Below are 18,117 nucleotides of genomic sequence, written 5' to 3'. Positions count from 1 at the left end.
TGTAAAATCTGTTTCCCTGTACCTACCAATGTGAGGTATTAGTTCTGCTCTCTAGAGTTCTACAGTACAAGTCTAATCCATCTTCCACATGACAGCCCTTCACATATCTGAAGACAGCGTGCACTACTCCTCTAAATCCTTAATCTATATATTCCTGTGGTTCAACTATATTTTTGCCAATTCTAGTTTTTCCTTCTTGACACCCCATGTGGTTATTTTCTGTTGCACTCTAGCTTCATTTGTCAATTATTAGTTTCAAGACACTCTTCTCTTGGAATAATCCTCCACTGAATGAGCATAATATCAAATAGGGATGGTTAAAATGTTGAAAAAAAATTTTTTTTAAATCAATTGTAACTTTCTAATGCTTTATATCTGTTGCTATGTTAAAAATGGTTCCAAACTTTGTGGTTTAACACAAAGCTCATTTTATTAAGTTTCTGAATTCTTGGAAGAAATTCAGACAGGGCACGATAGAGTGGATTACCTCTGCTCCATAATGCCAAAGCCTCAGCTGGAAGAACTACAACTAGGGTGATACAAATGAATGGGGCCTGACACAATATGAAGACTTCTTAACCAACACATATCTGTGCTCAGGCTGGGATAACTCAGACTTCAGTTTCCATGTGGTCTCTCCATGTGGCTTGAATTCCTTAGGGCCTATAAGTTGAGTTCTTAAGGGAACTTGTAAAAAGCACTAAGAAACAAACAAACAAACAAAAAAAAAACAAGGCAGGGCTTCCCTGATGGTGAAGAACCTGCCTGCCAATGCAGGAGACATGGGTTCCATCCCTGGTCCAGGAAGATCCAACATGCGGTGGAGCAACTAAGCCTGTGGGCCACAACTATTGAGCCTGCACCTTAGAGTCCAGGAACCTCAACCACTGAGCCCACGAGCCCCAGAACCCAGGCTCCAGAACAAGAGAAGCCACTGCATTGAGAAACATGCACGCGGAAACTAGAGAGTAGCCCTCACTCCCTATAACTAGAGAAAAGCTCTTGTAGCAACAAAGACCTGGCACAGCCAAAATACATAAAATTTAAAACAATTTTATAAAAAAAGAAAAAAAAGCAAGGCAGAAGCTTAAAAATTTCTTGTGACTGTCCTCAAAATATGTGCAGATGACTTTGAGGCGACCCAAGTTGGAAATACTATAATAGACACTACCATAGAAAGGGGGAAAGAAAAGGTCCACAGCAGCTTGCCTCCAGAGCAACTCTGCAGTCTAACTGGACATATACGTTTCCAGTTCTAAAGACCTCCACAATTCCCACTGCCTTTATCACTTAGTGCAAGCTGATAAAAATTCTTTTAAAAAATTCAGGATATCTTATGTATCAATTTATTAATCCACTCCATTAGAAGAAAACCAGATTCACAAATCTCATTATAATAACTTTTCTCAGTCTTGGGCTTTTTATGAGACAGTTGTGGGCCACACCCTTAAGAATTAACAGAAAACTATTTTTAACAGGGAGTGTGTCAGAGGCACATATAAAATAAACTTAAACTTTCTGTCTCTGAAAGAACCTACAAAGTATCACTTTAAATTTTTTGGAGACTTAAACAAAGAGATTTTCAATCACACTCTGGCTTTATTTTAACTCTGATGCCATATTTTCCTGACAATATTGAAGATTTGATACTTTCCCTGAAGTCCTTTATAATTTTGACATCTTTGGCATTCTGAAGAGCCTGTGAATGAATAGGATTTTTTCCCCAAAAGTTCACCATGCCTTGTCTCAATACTTTTTTCTAAAGTTTGCCCTAAACTGAACAACAAACACCTTTTTAGCTGATTTCTATCTTTTCTGTAGATCTGTGCTTTTTTATTACAATTGTTTTTACTTTTCAAAACAACATTTGTGTATGAGCATGGTTGAGACATTTCATGCCATGTGAAAAATTCTACAAATAATCCCAAAGGCAGCTTTATTAATATTATTAAACATTTCCTTAATAAAATATTATATACAATTTATAACAAAGAACTAAAACAAGATTAATTAACACAAATATTTGTTATAGGTACAATAGGAAATAATTTTTCAATCTTTTCTTCATGTTCACTTATTTGCTTATATTGGAATATAGCTATATTACTTTGTTTTGTTAGTTTCTGCTATACAGCAAAGTGAATCAGTCATATGTGTACATGTATCTTCTCTTTTTTGGATTTCCTTCCCATTTAGTTCACCACAGAGCACCGAGTAGAGTCCCCTGTGGTATACAGTAGGTTCGCACTAGTTATCTATTTTATACATAGTAATGTATATATTTGCTGGAGGAGGGCATGGCAACCCACTCCAGTTTCTTGCCTGGAGCATCTCCATGGACAGAGGAGCCTGCTGGGCTACAGTCCACGGGGTCACCAAGAGTCAGACAAGACAAACTGACTAACGACAGCACAGTGTATATATTGGCATATATGTAGATCCCAATCTCCCAGCTCATCTCACCGCCTTCCCTCCCAGTAACCATACTCTTGTTCTCCACATCTGTGTCTCTATTTCTGCTTTGCAAATAAGATCATCTCCACTATTTTTCCTAGATTCTGCATGTATCCATTAATATACTATTCTGTTCTTCACTTTCTAACCTACTTCACTCTGTATGACAGTCTCCAGGTCCATCTGCATCTCTGCAAATGACAATTTCTTTCCTTTTCACAGTTGAATAATATTCCAATGTATATATTAATCCATTCCTCTGTTGATGGACAGGTTGCTTCCATGGCAATGTTAAATAATGCTGAATTTACAATTTGTATGGAAATACAAAAGACCCTGAATAGCCAAAACAATACTGAGAAATAAAAATAGAGCTGGAGGAATCAGGCACCCTGACTTCAGACTATACTACAAAGCTACAGTAATCAGGACAGAATGACACTGGCACAAAAACAGAATATAGATCAATGAAACATAATAGAAAAGCCCAATGATAAATCCATATATCTAAAGTCACCTAATGTATGACAAAGGAGGGAAAAATATACAGTGGAGAAAAGATAATCTTTTAAAAAAGTTCTGCTTGGAAAACTGAACTGTTAAAGATAAAAAAAAATGAAATTAGAACTCTACCTAACATCATATACAAAAATAAACTCAAAATAGATTAGAGACCAAAATGTAATTCCAAACACTATTAATATCATACAGGAAAACACAGGCAGAACACTCTTTAACATAAATCACAGCAAGATCTTTCCTGACTCAATTCTGAGAGTAATAAAAATTAACAAAGGAGTCTAATTAAATTTAAAAACTTTTGCATAGCAAAAGAAGCCATAAACAAGACACAAAGACAAACCTCACAATGGAAGAAAATATTTGCAAATGAAGAAACTGAGAAGGGATTAATCTTCAACAAATACAGGCCCATCAACAGAAAATTGGATTAAATATTTACTGAGCATGGCCCCACCCTTCAGAACAACACCCAGTTTCCCCTCAGTAAGTCTATCCCATCAGGAAGCTTCCATAAGCCTCTAATCTTTCTCCATCAGAGGGCACACAAACTGAAAACCACAATCACAGAAAACTAAGCAATCTAAACACATGGACCATAGCCTTGTCTAACTCAATAAAACTATGAGCCATGCTGCGTAGGGCCATCCAAGATGGGTCATGGTGGAGAATTCTGACAAAATGTGGTCCACTGGAGAAAAACAAAAGTGAGAATGAAGTTGCTCAGTTGTGTCCGACTCTTTGCGACCCCAATGGACTATAGCCTACCAGGCTCCTCTGTCCATGGGATTTTCTAGGCAATAGTACTGGAGTGGATTGCCATTTCCTTCTCCAGGGGATCTTTCCAAACCCAGGGCTGGAACCCAGGTCTTCCGCATTGTAGACAGACACTTTACCGTCTGAGCCACCAGGGAAGTCCACTGGAGAAGGGAATGGCAAATAACTTCGGTATTTTTGCTTGAGAACCCCATGAACAGTATGAAAAGGCAAAAAGATAGGACACTGAAAGATGAACTCCCCAGGTTGGTAGGTGCCCAATATGCTACTGGAGATCAGTGGAGAAATAACTCCAGAAAGAATGAAAAAACAGAGCCAAAAAACAAACAAACAAACAAACAAACAAAAAACAAAAAAACAGCCAGTTGTGGATATGACTGGGGATGGAAGCCAGGTTGATGCTGTAAAGAGCAATATTGCATAGGAACCTAGAATGTTAGGTCCATGAATCAAGGCAAATTGGAAGTGGTCAAACAGGAGATGGCAAGACTGAATGTCAACATTCTAGGAATCAGAGAACTAAAATGGACTGGAATGGGTAAATTTAACTCAGATGACCATTATATCTAATACTGTAGGAAGGATCCCTTAGAAGAAATGGAGTAGCCATCATGGTCAAGAAAAGAGTCTGAAATGCAGTACTTGGAAGCAATCTCAAAAAGGACAGAATGATCTCTGTTAATTTCCAAGGAAAACCATTCAATATCACAATAATCCAAATCTATGCCCTGACCAATAATGCTGAAGAAGCTGAAGTTGAATGGTTCTATGAAGACCTACAAGACCTTCTAGAACTAACACCCAAAAAAAGATGGCCTTTTCATTATAGGGAGCTGGAATGCAAAAGTAGGAGGTAAAGAAACACCTGGAGTAACAGGCAAATTTGGCCTTGGAGTACAGAGTGAAGCAGATCAAAGAATTTTGGCAAGAGAATGCACTGATCATAGCAAACACCCTCTTCTAAAAACACAAGAGAAAACTCTACACATGGACATCACCAAAAGGTCAACATCAAAATCAGATTGGTTATATTCTTTGCTGCCAAAGATGGAGAAGCTCACACAGTCAGCAATAACAAGACTGGAAGCTGACTGCCTCAGATCATAGACTCCTTAATCCCAAATTCAGATAAAAATTGAAGAAAGCAGGGAAAACCACTAGACTATTCAGGTATGACCTAAATCAAATCCCTAACAATTATACAGCAGAAGTGAGAAATAGATTTAAGGGACTTGATCTGATAGACAGAGTGCCTGATGAACTGTGGATGGAGGTTCATGACATTGTACAGGAGACAGGGAGAAAGACCATCCCCAAGAAAAAGAAATGTAAAAAAGAAAAATGGCTGTCTGGGGAGGCTTACAAATAGTTGTGAAAAGAAGGGAAGTAAAAGACAAAGGAGAAAAGGAAAGATATGCCCAGTTAAAGGCAGAGTTCCGAAGACTAGCTAGGGAAGATAAGACAGCCTTCCTCAGTGATCAGTGCAAAGAAATAGAGGAAACCAATAGAATGGGAAAGACTTGAGATATCTTCAAGAAAATGAGAGATACAAAGGGAATATTTCATGCAAAGATGGGCTGAATAAAGGACAGAAATGGTATGGACCTAACAGAAGCAGAAGATATTAAGAAGAGATGGCAAGAATACACAGAAGAACTGTATAAAAAGATCTTCACAACCCAGATAATTACAATGGTGTGATCACTCACCTAGAGCCAGACATCCTGGAATGTGAAGTCAATGTGCCTTAGGAAGCATCACTATGAATAAAGCTAGTGGAGGTGATGGAATTCCAGTTGAGCTATTTCAAATCCTGAAAGATGATGCTGTGAAAGTTCAGAACCCAATATGCCAGCAAATTTGGAAAACTCAGCAGTGGCCACAAGACTGGAAAAGGTCAGTTTTCATTCCAATCCCAAAGAAAGGCAATGCCAAAGAATGCTCAAACTACCCCACATCTGCACTCATCTCACATGCTAGTCAACTAATGCTCAAAATTCTCCAAGCCAGGCTTCAGTGATATGTGAACCATGAACTTCCAGATGTTCAAGCTGGTTTTAGAGAGGGAAGATGAACTCAAGATCAAATTGCCAACATCCACTGGATCATGGAAAAAGCAAGAGAGTTCCAGAAAAACATCTCTTTCTGCTTTATTGACTATGCCAAAGCCTTTGACGGTGTGGATCACAATAAACTGTGGAAAATTCTGAAAGAGATGGGAATCCCAGACCACCTGACCTGCCTCTTGAGAAACCTATGCAGGTCAGGAAGCAACAGTTAGAACTGGACATGGAACAACAGACTGGTTCCAAAATACATCAAGGCTGTATAGTGTCACCCTGATTATTTAACTTATATACAGAGTACATCATGAGAAATGCTAGGCTGGATGAAGCACAAGCTGGAATCAATATTGCCTGGAGAAATATCAATAACCTCAGATATGCAGATGATACCATCCTTATGGCAGAAAGCAAAGAAGAACTAAAGAGCCTCTTGATGAAAGTGAAAGAGGAGAGTGAAAAACTTAGCTTAAAGCTCAACATTCAGAAAACGAAGATCATGTCATCTGGTCCCATCACTTCATGGCAAATAGATGGGGAACGAGTGGATACAGTGGCAGACTTTTTTTGGGGGGTGGGGTGGGGGGCCTCCAAAATCACTGCAGATGGTGACTTCAGCCATGAAATTAAAAGATGCTTACTCCTTAGAAGAGAAGTTATGTCCAACCTAGACAGCATATTAAAAAGCAGAGATATTACTTGCCAACAAAGGTGCATCTAGTCAAAGCTATGGTTTTTCCAGTAGTCATGTACGGATGTGAAAGTTGGATTACAAAAAAGCTGAGTGCCGAAGAACTGAAGCTTTTGAACAGTGGTGTTGGAGAAGACTCTTGAGAGACCCTTGGACTGCAAGGAGATCCAACCTGTCCATTCTAAAGGAAATCAGTCCTGAATATTCATAGGAAAGACTGATGATGAAGCTAAACTCCAATACTTCGGCCACCTGATGTGAAGAGCTGACTCATTTGAAAAGATCCTGATGCTGGGAAAGATTGAGGACAGGAGGAGAAGGGGACAACAGAGGATAAGATGGTTGGATGGCATCACTGACTCCATGGGCATGAGTTTGAGCAAACTCTGGGAGTTGGTGATGGACAGGGAGGCCTGATGTGTTGCAGTCAGTGGTCACAAAGAGTCAGACATGCCTGAGGAAATGAACAGACTGATACATACAGCTCATATAGTTCAATATAAAAAAAATAATAATAACTCAATCGAAAAATAGGTTGAAGACCTAAATAGATATTCAAAGAAGACATACAAATGGTCAGAAAGATATGAAAAGATGCTCAACATTCCTAATTAGACAAGTTCAATCTAAAACTACAATGATGTCTTACTTCAAACCAGTCAGAATGGCCATCATCAAAAAGTCTACAAACAATAAATGCTAGAAAGAGTGTGGAGAAAAGGCAATGCTCTCGCACTGTTGATGGGAATGTAAATTGATACACCCACTATGGAAGATGGTATGGAGATTCCTTAAAAACTAAGAATAAAACCACCATATGACTCCTGTGGTCATGTATGGATGTGAGAGTTGGACTGTGAAGAAGGCTGAGTGCTGAAGAATTGATGCTTTTGAACTGTGGTGTTGGAGAAGACTCTTGAGAGTCCCTTGGACTGCAAGGAGATCCAACCAGTCCATTCTGCAGGAGATCAGCCCTGGGATTTCTTTGGAAGGAATGATGCTAAAGCTGAAACTCCAGTACTTTGGCCACCTCATGCGAAGAGTTGACTCATTGGAAAAGACTCTGATGCTGGGAGGGATTGGGGGCAGGAGGAGAAGGGGACGACAGAGGATGAGATGGCTGGATGGCATCACTGACTCGATGGACGTTGAGTCTCAGTGAACTCCGGGAGTTGGTGAGGGATAGGGAGGCCTGGCGTGCTGCGATTCATGGGATCGCAAAGAGTCAGACATGACTGAGCGACTGATCTGATCTGATCTGATGACCCAGCAATCCCACTCCTAGACATATACCCTGAGGAAATAAAAACTGAAGAAGCCACATGTATCCCAGTGTTCATTGCATCAGTATTTACAATAACTAGAAAGTGAAAGCAACCTAGATGTCCATTGATAGATGAATGGATAAAGAAGCTGTGCTACATATACACAATGGAATATTACTCAGCCATAAAAAGGAACTCATTTGAGTCAGTTCTAATGAGGTAGATGATCCTAGAGCCTATTATACAGAGTGAAGTAAGTCATAAAGAGAAAGATATATATTGTGTTCTACTGCACATATACAGAAATTAGAAAAATGGTACTTAAGAATTTATTTCCAGGGCAGCAGTGGAGAAACAGACACAGAGAATAGACTCGTGGACATGGGGACGGGGGAGGAGAGGGTGAGACGTATAGAGAGAGTAACAGGGAAACTCACATTACCATATGTAAAATAGATAGCTACAGTGAATTTGTTGTAGGGCTCAGGAAACTCAAACAGGGGCTCTGTATCAACCTAGAGGGGTGGGATGGGGTGGTAGATAGGAATCAAATTCAAAAGAGAGTGGATATATGTATACCTCTGGCTGATTCATGGGGAGATTTGAGAGAAAACAATAACATTTTGTAAAGCAATTATCCTTCAATAAAAATTAAAAAAATTAATCAGACAAAAGACTAAAAGAAAAAAAATAAGGAAGGAAATGAGTGAATATTCACGTATCTATCGTCAACATTTTTTAGTTAAAACTTCACATGTTCCGTAACTTGTCACAATTAAGTTCAGGTTCTGCCTAAGTTTGTACACCAAATTAGGCAGAGAACTTTCTTTCTACAAATTTAAAAATTTAAAAGCAATTTTTATAACTGTTGGTGTCTAATATATAAACGTTTAGAATAGGAATATTTGTCATTTATTTCAGAAAAACTTGTTTGTCCAAAGCTTTAAACTATGCTTGGCACAGAAGGTTGGTTTTCCTAAGAATAACAATTGTCCCTTGAGTATGATTTGCCTGATCTACATATGGAGTCATTTCTACGTATGTTATGATGTTATCTAATTATAATTTTCCTCACCCAAAAATATAGTTTGAATTAAAAACAATGAATTTAACAGTTATCTTGTAAATCTCTTCCTTGAAATATCTGTTGACTGAAAAAAAAAGCACAATCTAAAAGTTGAGAATTATGTTTTATTTGGTGGACAAAACTGAGGACTTATGTCCAGAAGACAGCCTCTCTGAAAGCTCTGAGAAACTGTCTGAAGAGGTAAGGGAGGAGGCAGGACAGAGCTGAGTTTTTGTAACAAAGGCCAGCACTTCAAAAGATTACTGCTATTTAAAGAAAATCATGAGACACAGGTTAGATCACTGGGGTTAGACACAGGTTAGACCTTCTGTAGGCAAGATCCCCTAGGGAAGGACATGACAACCCACTCCAGTATTCTTGGCTGGATAACCCCATGGACAGAGGAGCCTGGTGGGCTGCAGTCCACAGTGTCACAAAGAGTCAGACACAACTGCAGTGACTTAGCATGTACACAAAGAAAGTCAGGTATCTCAAGTTGACCAACTCAGCACTTTCTAGTATCGGAAGATATGAGAGTGTGGGCTCATTGAAATATTACTTTGACATGCACCTTAGATATCAAGGGCCAGTACCTGTTCTTCCTTATCCTGAGTTTCCTGGAGTACACCGTTGGGAGTGGCCACAGTGGCTTGTTGGCAGCAACATCCTTTGTTTACTGATACAGCAGGCAACATTTTTCATTCACACATTATTTCAGTTCTGAAATCACTATATTTTATAGGATGTCAAGTGTTTTTTTTGTTTTAATGTGTTCAGGTGTATACATCATACCAATGTATTTCATCCCAACCTCAGTATCCTGAACCTTGAGAAGATTAAAGATACACTTAAATGTAGTGAGTTCACACATAAAGCAATTTCACCCACTCCTACCTATTTGCCTTCAAACTGCTATGTTGAACTGTTCGTCCCTCTTGTATAAAACACGGAAATTCCAAAGCTTTCATTATCATACTCTCATATTTGCAAGTCCATATGGTCTAATGACAAAACTTTCCTCTCATCTGAATCAAAGCTGTTCCATTTTCAGGCAGCTTTAATCTGAAACTCTCAAGTAAGCTTTCATATACTCCACATTCAGCTTCTTTCTCCTGTTTCCTTTACTTCCTCTTCTACATTCTAATTGATGTTTGTATTTATTCTCAGACTTAGGGAAAGGGTAATGATTTCTAGGAAACAAGCATACTGTTATGTGGTTGGGATAATTGTAATTTAACATCAGGACCACCTTTGTGTCAAATGTTGAAGCAATGACAAAGGATATTTTCAGATTTCTTCTAAAATACTCATGATTAGAGATCACTTTTCCTATACTTCCTTGATGAATATAGGGCTTCTTCCCATTAGAGTTTTAAGACTTGGCTTTCGCAGAGTCTAGATTCTGGGTGTCTACCTGATGCACACACTCACTCTTGATCCCTTCCATGCTCCCTTCCACAAAGTCCAACTCTGGCCCATAAGAAACTGCCTTGTGGAATTTAAGTTCTATCTGTTTCTCATTAAGTTTTCTTCTCTCTGCTGCCACAGGCCATTCCAACCTACAGATTTTTCAGGCTTGGATTAAAAGTTACTTCTAACATTTTATTTTGCACTTCTAGTGCCAATTAATATTGTTGTGACAGTGTCAGATAAACAGCAAAAGGACTCAGCCGTACGTATAGGTATATTCATTCTCTACCGAACTCCCCTCCCCTCTAGGCTGCCACATAACACTGAGCAGTGTTCCCTGTGCTATACAGTAGGATACTGTAGGTTACCCATTTTAAACATAGCAGTGTGTACATTTTGATCCTAAGCTCCCTAACTATCTCCTCCACTCATTGTTCTGCCCTGGCAACCATAAGTTCATTCTCTAAGTCTGTGAGCCTGCTTTGTAAATAAGTCCATTTCTTTTTAGACTTTATAAGGAACATCGTACAACATTTCACTTCTCTGACTTACTTCACTCAGTATGACAATCTCTGAGTTCATCTACGTTGCTGAAAACGGCATTATTTCACTCTTTTCAACGACTAATATTAATTGTATATATGTACCACATCTTCTTTATTCATCTTTCTGTCAAGAAAATATTTCTTGTAACCTTAAAAATCTCCCTCCCAAAAAACACACACCTAACATCTCTAAGTGGTTTTCTGACTTTCACTTCACATGATGTGGTGGAAGGAAGAGGAATTAGCAGCTTTCTCTCCAAATAAGTTCCCAATTTGTAGGGGTTTTTTTTTTGTTGTTGTTGATACTATTGTTACCTTCTCCCTTTATTTAGGCTGCTGCTGCTGCTAAAGTCACTTCAGTCGTGTCCAACTCTGTGCGACCCCAGAGATGGCAGCCCATCAGGCTCCCCCGTCCCTGGGATTCTCCAGGCAAGAACACTGGAGTGGGTTGCCATTTCCTTCTCCAATGCATGAAAGTGAAAAGTGAAAGTGAAGTCGCTCAGTCGTGTCCGACTCCTAGCGACCCCATGGACTGCAGCCTACCAGGCTCCTCCGTCCATGGGATTTTCCAGGCAAGAGTACTGGAGTGGGGTGTCATTGCTTCTCTGTTATTTAGGGAAGAGTTGATAAATGGCTAGTTTTACAGTATCTTGCCATATTCTGCTTACTACTTAGCACTTAATGAGTCTTCTGGCTCACTGGAGCCACTTCCCAAGGAATAGAAACTCCAAGACCATAGGAAAAGTCACATTTGACATTAAGTTTCATAGAAATAACTCTTAAGGAGGCACTAAGACTTTTAATTGTAATTCGATACCCCCAAAGTGGTTATGGAAAAACTAAAGAAAACCTAGCTAAGATTGACATACAATTTTAACTACATCAATGGTAATATTTATACATTTTATATTTGGTGAAGTACTTTTTATGCAAATACAACAATGCACTAAAAAAATCAGTTCAGTTCAGTTGCTCAGCTATTTCCAACTCTTTGAGACCCCATGGACTGCAGCAAGACAGGCCTCCCTGTCCATCACCAGCTCCCAGAGTTTACTCAAACTCATGCCCATTGAGGCAGTGATGACAGCCAAACATTTCATCCTCTTTTGTCCCCTTCTCCTCCTGTCCTCAATCTTACCCAGCATCAGGGTCTTTTCAAATGAGTCAGCTCTTTGCATCAGATGGCCAAACTACTGTAGCTTCAGCCTCAAAATCAGCCCTTCCAATGAATGTTCAGGACTGATTTCCTTAAGGTTGGACTAGTTGGATATCCTTGAAGTCCAAGGGACTCTCCAGAGACTCTCCAACACAACAGTTCAAAAGCATCAATTCTTCAGCACTCAGCTTTCTTTATAATGCAACTCTCATATCCATACACGACTACTGGAAAAATCATAGCCTTGACTAGATAGACCTTTGTTGGTAAAGTAATGTCTCTGCTTTTTAATATGCTGTCTAGGTTGGTCATAACTTTTCTTCCAAGGAGTAAGCATCTTTTAATTTCATGATGCAGTCACCATCTGCAGTAATTTTGGAGCCCCAAAAAATAAAGTCTGACACTGTTTCCCCATCTATTTGCCATGAGAGATGGGACCAGATGCCATGATCTTAGTTTTCTGAATGTTGAGCTTTAAGCCAACTTTTTCACTCTCCTCTTTCACTTTCATCAAGAGGCTTTTTAGTTCCTCTTCACTTTCTGCCATATGGGTGGTGTCATCTGTATATCTGAGGTTATTGATATTTCTCCCAGCTATCTTGATTCCAGCTTGAACTTCATCCAGCCCAGCATTTCTCATGATGTACTCAGCATATAAGTTAAATAAACAGGGTGACAATATACAGCCTTGACTTACTCCTTTTCCTATTTAGAACCAGTCTGTTGTTCCATGTCCAGTTCTAACTGTTGCTTCCTGACCTGCATACAGATTTCTCAAGAGGCAGATCAGGTGATCTGGGATTCCTATCTCTTTCAGAATTTTCCACAGTTTATTGTTATCCACACCGTCAAAGCCTTTGGCATAGTCAATAAAGCAGAAATAGATGTTTTTCTGGAACTCTCTTACTTTTTCAATGATCCAGTGGATGTTGGCAATTTGATCTTGAGTTCATCTTCCCTCTCTAAAACCAGCTTGAACATCTGGAAGTTCATGGTTCACGTATTGCTGAAGCCTGGCTTGGAGAATTTTGAGCATTAGTTGACTAGCATGTGAGATGAGTGCAGATGTGTGGTAGTTTGAGCATTCTTTGGCATTGCCTTTCTTTGGGATTGGAATGAAAACTGACCTTTTCCAGTCTTGTGGCCACTGCTGAGCTTTCCAAATTTGCTGGCATATTGGGTTCTGAACTTTCATAGCATCATCTTTTAGGATTTAAAATAGCTTAACTGGAATTCTGTCATCTCCACTAGCTTTGTGCATAGTGATGCTTCCTAAGGCCCACTTGACTTCATATTTCAGGATGTCTGGCTCTAGATGAGTGATCACACCATCGTGGCTATCTGGGTCATGAAGATTTTTGTACAGTTCTGTGTATTCTTGCCACCTCTTCTTAATATCTTCTGCTTCTGTTAAGTCCATACCATTTCTGTCCTTTATTAAGCTCATGTCTGCATGTAATGTTCCCTTTGTATCCCTAATTTTCTTGAAGAGATCTCAAGTCTTCCCCATTCTATTGTTTTCCTCTATTTCTTTGCCTTGATCAGTAAGAAAGGCTTTCTTATCTTCCCTTGCTAGTCTTTGGAACTCTGCATTCAACTTTCCTTTTCTCATTTGTGTTTTGCCTCTCTTCTTTTCATAGTTATTTATGAGGTCTCCTCAGACAGCAATTTTGCTTTTTTGCATTTCTTTTCCATGGGGATGGTCCTGATCCTTGTCTCCTGTACAATGTCATGAACCTCCATCCATAGTGCATCAGACACTCTGTCTATCAGATCTAGTCCCTTAAATCTATTTCTAACTTCCACTGTATAACTGTTAGGGATTTGATTTAGGTCATACCTGAATGGTCTAGTAGTTTTCCCTGCTTTCTTCCTTTTACATCTGAATTTGGCAATAAGAAGCTCATGATCTGAGCCACAGTTAACTCCCAGTCTTGTTTTTGCTGACTGTATAGAGCTTTTCCATCTTTGGCTGCAAAGAATAGAATTCGGCTGCAAAGAATATAATTAAAAAGATCATGTCTAAATTATTTCTTAAGTTACCAAGATTATTCATCATTTGAAAAGGAAACTAGACTTATTTATACTTATGCTTTGTACAAGTTTAAAACTATTAAAATGGGTTCATTTAAAGCCACCAAAATAGGTAAAGTCCAGATTTATAATCCTCAACTATTTAAGAGAACTACTAACTAGAAAAGTCACCTGAAGTGTAAATATCACATTGGATTGTATCTTTTTAAAAACATCCAGTAATTGCCTCCTGTTTATCACATTAAATTTAAACTCCCTAGTTTAATGTAACAGGTGCTCTCTTTTTATATTCTTCCTACTTTCTTCAACAAACTTAACTTCACACTACTTCCACACTTAGTTCTTCCACTTAACCATATATTCTTCTTGACCTAAAATATTCATCACACAATTCCCCCACATATCTTCCCCCTTAATCCCTACAGCTAATTTTACTCTTCTATTTCCGGTCAAGATCTATGTCACTATATGTACTCACTTGTTTAGAATTTTCTAGGCTAATTTCAAATATGTATCTGCAGGTTTACCTCAACTATATTTTAAATTACTTAAAATTGTTTTCCCTCAGGTTTTAGTGCCTAGAAGAGGACTCTGTATGCACAGAGTAGGCTGGCAGCACATTATATTGGTGATAATTTATTATGAAACCAAACATAAAACACTACCAATATAGTGGAGCTCTTAAATCCCACCAATGGAAAAGAGTGATGTGACTTGTTGATATAAGTTATGCAGTAGCACACCATGCCTTGCTTTATTTCTCTTTGTTTTCACATATATTTATTTGATTTCTGATACATATACAGAGATGCTTTTCTGTTGCCCTGAAAGGGCACTTATTAATATTTCAGTCATAACTCGTGTATGTTTGTAAATAAATACATCATATGTGTGTATATATATACACACATATACTTAAATATAGCGGATTATATTGACTTGCATATGATATTTGAAATACATGTGTGTTCATATATGTGTGTATGTGTACAGAATGTGTTAGATTGCAGGCACAATATTTTTCTTCTTCCCAAGAAATTGAGTCTCTCTCCACTGACTTGGATCTGGGCCATTGCTTAGGGCAAAAGGATAGTAGTAGCAAGCAAGATGCAAGCCAAGTTATAAAAAGTAGTTTCACTTTAAGATTCCTTAATGTGCTGGAAATCTTTCTACCATCACATAAAGAAGCCTGAGCTGGCCTACTGCAGGATGAGACCATATGGAATAGAATCAAGTTAACCACCTGTGGCCCCAGAGACCAACCAGACTCAGAGTTTAAGTTAGGACATCCTAGACAATTGAACCCCTAGACATCCTGGACATCCTAGACCCCTGGACATCCTAGACAATTGAATTGGTCTAGACATCCTAGACCCCTGGACATCCTAGACAATTGAGTTGGTCTAGACATCCTAGACCCCTGGACATCCTAGACAATTGAATTGGTCTAGACATCCTAGACCCCTGGACATCCTAGACAATTGAGTTGGTCTAGACATCCTAGACCCCTGGACATCCTAGACAATTGAGTTGGTCTAGACATCCTAGACCCCTGGACATCCTAGACAATTGAATTGACTGTGGTGGCAGAACAGAAGGGCTCCCAAGTTAACTCATAAAATTGTAACTAAATAAACAGCAGTTTGTCAGGCCCTACTCTATGTGCTTTAAGTGTTTGTGTCTGGGCTCGGTTGTTAAGTCATGTCCAACTCTTTGCTACCTCATAGACTATAGCCCACCAGGTTTCTCTGTCCATGAGATTTCCCAGGCAAAATTACTGGAGTGGGTTGCCACTACCTCCTCCAGGGGATCTTCCCAACCCAGTGATCGAAACCACACCTCCTTTGACTTCTGGAATGCCAGGCTGATTCTTTAACACTGAGCCATCTGGGAAGCCCTATGGGTTTAAAGTATGTAGCATCAACTCTTGAAGCTTCACACCAACCCAGTGAAGCAGGCATTGATATTATGTATCATAAAACTGAGACAAAGAAAGGTCTCATGATTCCTAGATAGTAAGTGGTTAAAAAAGGGGGGGGGGGACCCAAACTCTGGCATTCTATTCTCTTCATGTGGATACCTAACGTCTTCTTCCCTGCATGATGGACTGAGCTGCAAATTATGTATGAAGGATCAAATAGCTTGCAAGCTCAAGCCCTAACTACTTGATTTCTTAAATTGAGAGTTAAAAGCAATAAAGTCTGATGTAGGTTTAAGCATTCCATTTTAACCTTTGAGTATCTGAATAAAGCTAGCCAAAAAAATATTTACCAAAAGTTAGATATTCCTCTGACTCATTTTCAGTTTTTAAAGGCAGTAGGTAAAATCCCATGGATGGAGGAGCCTGGTAGGCTGTAGTCCAGGGGGTCGTGAAGGGTCAGACATATCTGAGTGACTTCACTTTCGCTTTCATGCATTGGAGAAGGAAATGGCAATCCACTCCAGTTTTCTTTCCTGGAGAATCCCAGGGATGGGGGAGCCTGGTGGGCTGCCGTCTATGGGGTCACACAGAGTCGGTCACGACTGAAGCGACTTAGCAGCACCAGCAGCAGCAGTGGCCAAAACATGTCCCACTTCTATAGTATGATTGCTACCCCAATAATTTTGCGAGAAAAGCCTGGATGTCCCCAAAGGAAATCAAGGCTTTAAGGGGATAAACAATTTGTTATGTGCACCTGTTGGGAGATAGATTTTTGTCTTCCTCCTCTTGCATCATGTGGCTATCATCCAAGCATGCATGTGTACTCAGTCACTCAGTCATGTCAGACTCTGTGATCCCATGGACTGTAGTCTGATAGGCTCCTCTGTTAATGGAATTTTCCAGGCAAGAATCCTGGAGCAGGTTGCCATTTCCTACCCCAAGAGATCTTCCCAATCCAGGTATCAAACCCGTATCTCCTGCATGTCCTGAATTGGAAGACAGATTTTTTTTTTTTTTTTTAACCACTGAGCCACCTGGGAAGCCTCGTCTGAGCATAGGAACCAATGAAAACACTCCTTTAATGTTGTAACACCCAGCAAGTCCCAACCCCCCACCTACTTCTCTCTTCTATTTCTTAAGTTTAGAGGCACAGATATCTGACTCATATTTTCATGATTATCTGTAACCTCAGGGAAAAATACAAAGTATGACATTCATCTAGAATATTGGTAAGTAAATTCATGTCGATTTAAATTCCTCTTCTTCCTTCATAGATTAAGCTACTTGCCTCCAAGCAATACTGCTTCTAATTATATTAATAAGTGATCAAATTAAATTCCTAGATATTAGCACTGGAAATTGACTTTTCTTGTTGGCAATCAGTGAAATATATATAACTTATTTGGCAGTAATTCTCTAGAGTTTCTTGAAAATGACCTCTAGCTTTTAGTGTAAATTAATTTTATAAAATGCTTTTACACTTAAAGAACAGGATTGAGACCTCTGGGTCAAAGATAAAAGAACATTAAATTTTTAACATTTCAAATTTTCTTTTCGTTCTGTGATTATTTGAACTTATAAATAAATGGATTTTTGTGAGTAAAATAAATATTGTATTTTGCTTTTAATATTGGAGAAGGCAATGTCACCCCACTCCAGTACTCTTGCCTGGAAAATCCCATGGATGGAGGAGCCTGGTAGGCTGCATGCAGTCCATGGGGTCGCTAAGAGTCGGACACGACTGAGCGACTTCACTTTCACTTTTCACTTTCATGCATTGGAGAAAGAAATGGCAACCCACTCCAGTGTTCTTGCCTGGAGAATCCCAGGGACGGGGGAGCCTGGTGGGCTGCCGTCTATGGGGTCGCACAGAGTCGGATACGACTGAGGTGACTTAGCATAGCATAGCATAGCATTGCTTTTAATATAGTTAACTAAAGGCAGTTTAAGTAGGGAAGATAAAAGAAACCTATTAAGGATAAATTAAAGTAGGGTTCAAGTGTTGAAGCCTAGTGGTATTTTATTTTGAAATAGCAGTAGTTGTAGTTTAATGTGCATGAGGCTACAATTTAATCAACAGGTTTAATGAGAACACACTTCTTAAAAATACATGGGAAACAACTATAGCATAAGGTAGTATTTGAAAAGTGTTAAGTGAGAAACAAAGCAAGTGAAACAGGAAAGACATACAAAGTAAGTGAAACTGGATGACAGAG

The 18,117-nt window shown here is 39.1% G+C and overlaps 1 long non-coding RNA gene across 4 annotated transcripts in view; it reads right to left on the bottom strand.

Moving 5' to 3' along the window:
* LOC129649877 (uncharacterized) overlaps positions 1 to 18,117 on the bottom strand; it is a 271,900-nt gene that overhangs the window by 185,925 nt on the left and 67,858 nt on the right. The gene's annotated exons all lie outside the window — the stretch shown is intronic.

Source organism: Bubalus kerabau, chromosome 4 (genome assembly GCF_029407905.1).
Source record: "Bubalus kerabau isolate K-KA32 ecotype Philippines breed swamp buffalo chromosome 4, PCC_UOA_SB_1v2, whole genome shotgun sequence".
Classification (NCBI taxonomy): domain Eukaryota; kingdom Metazoa; phylum Chordata; class Mammalia; order Artiodactyla; family Bovidae; genus Bubalus; species Bubalus kerabau.
This window is presented reverse-complemented; position numbering and strand designations above follow the sequence as displayed.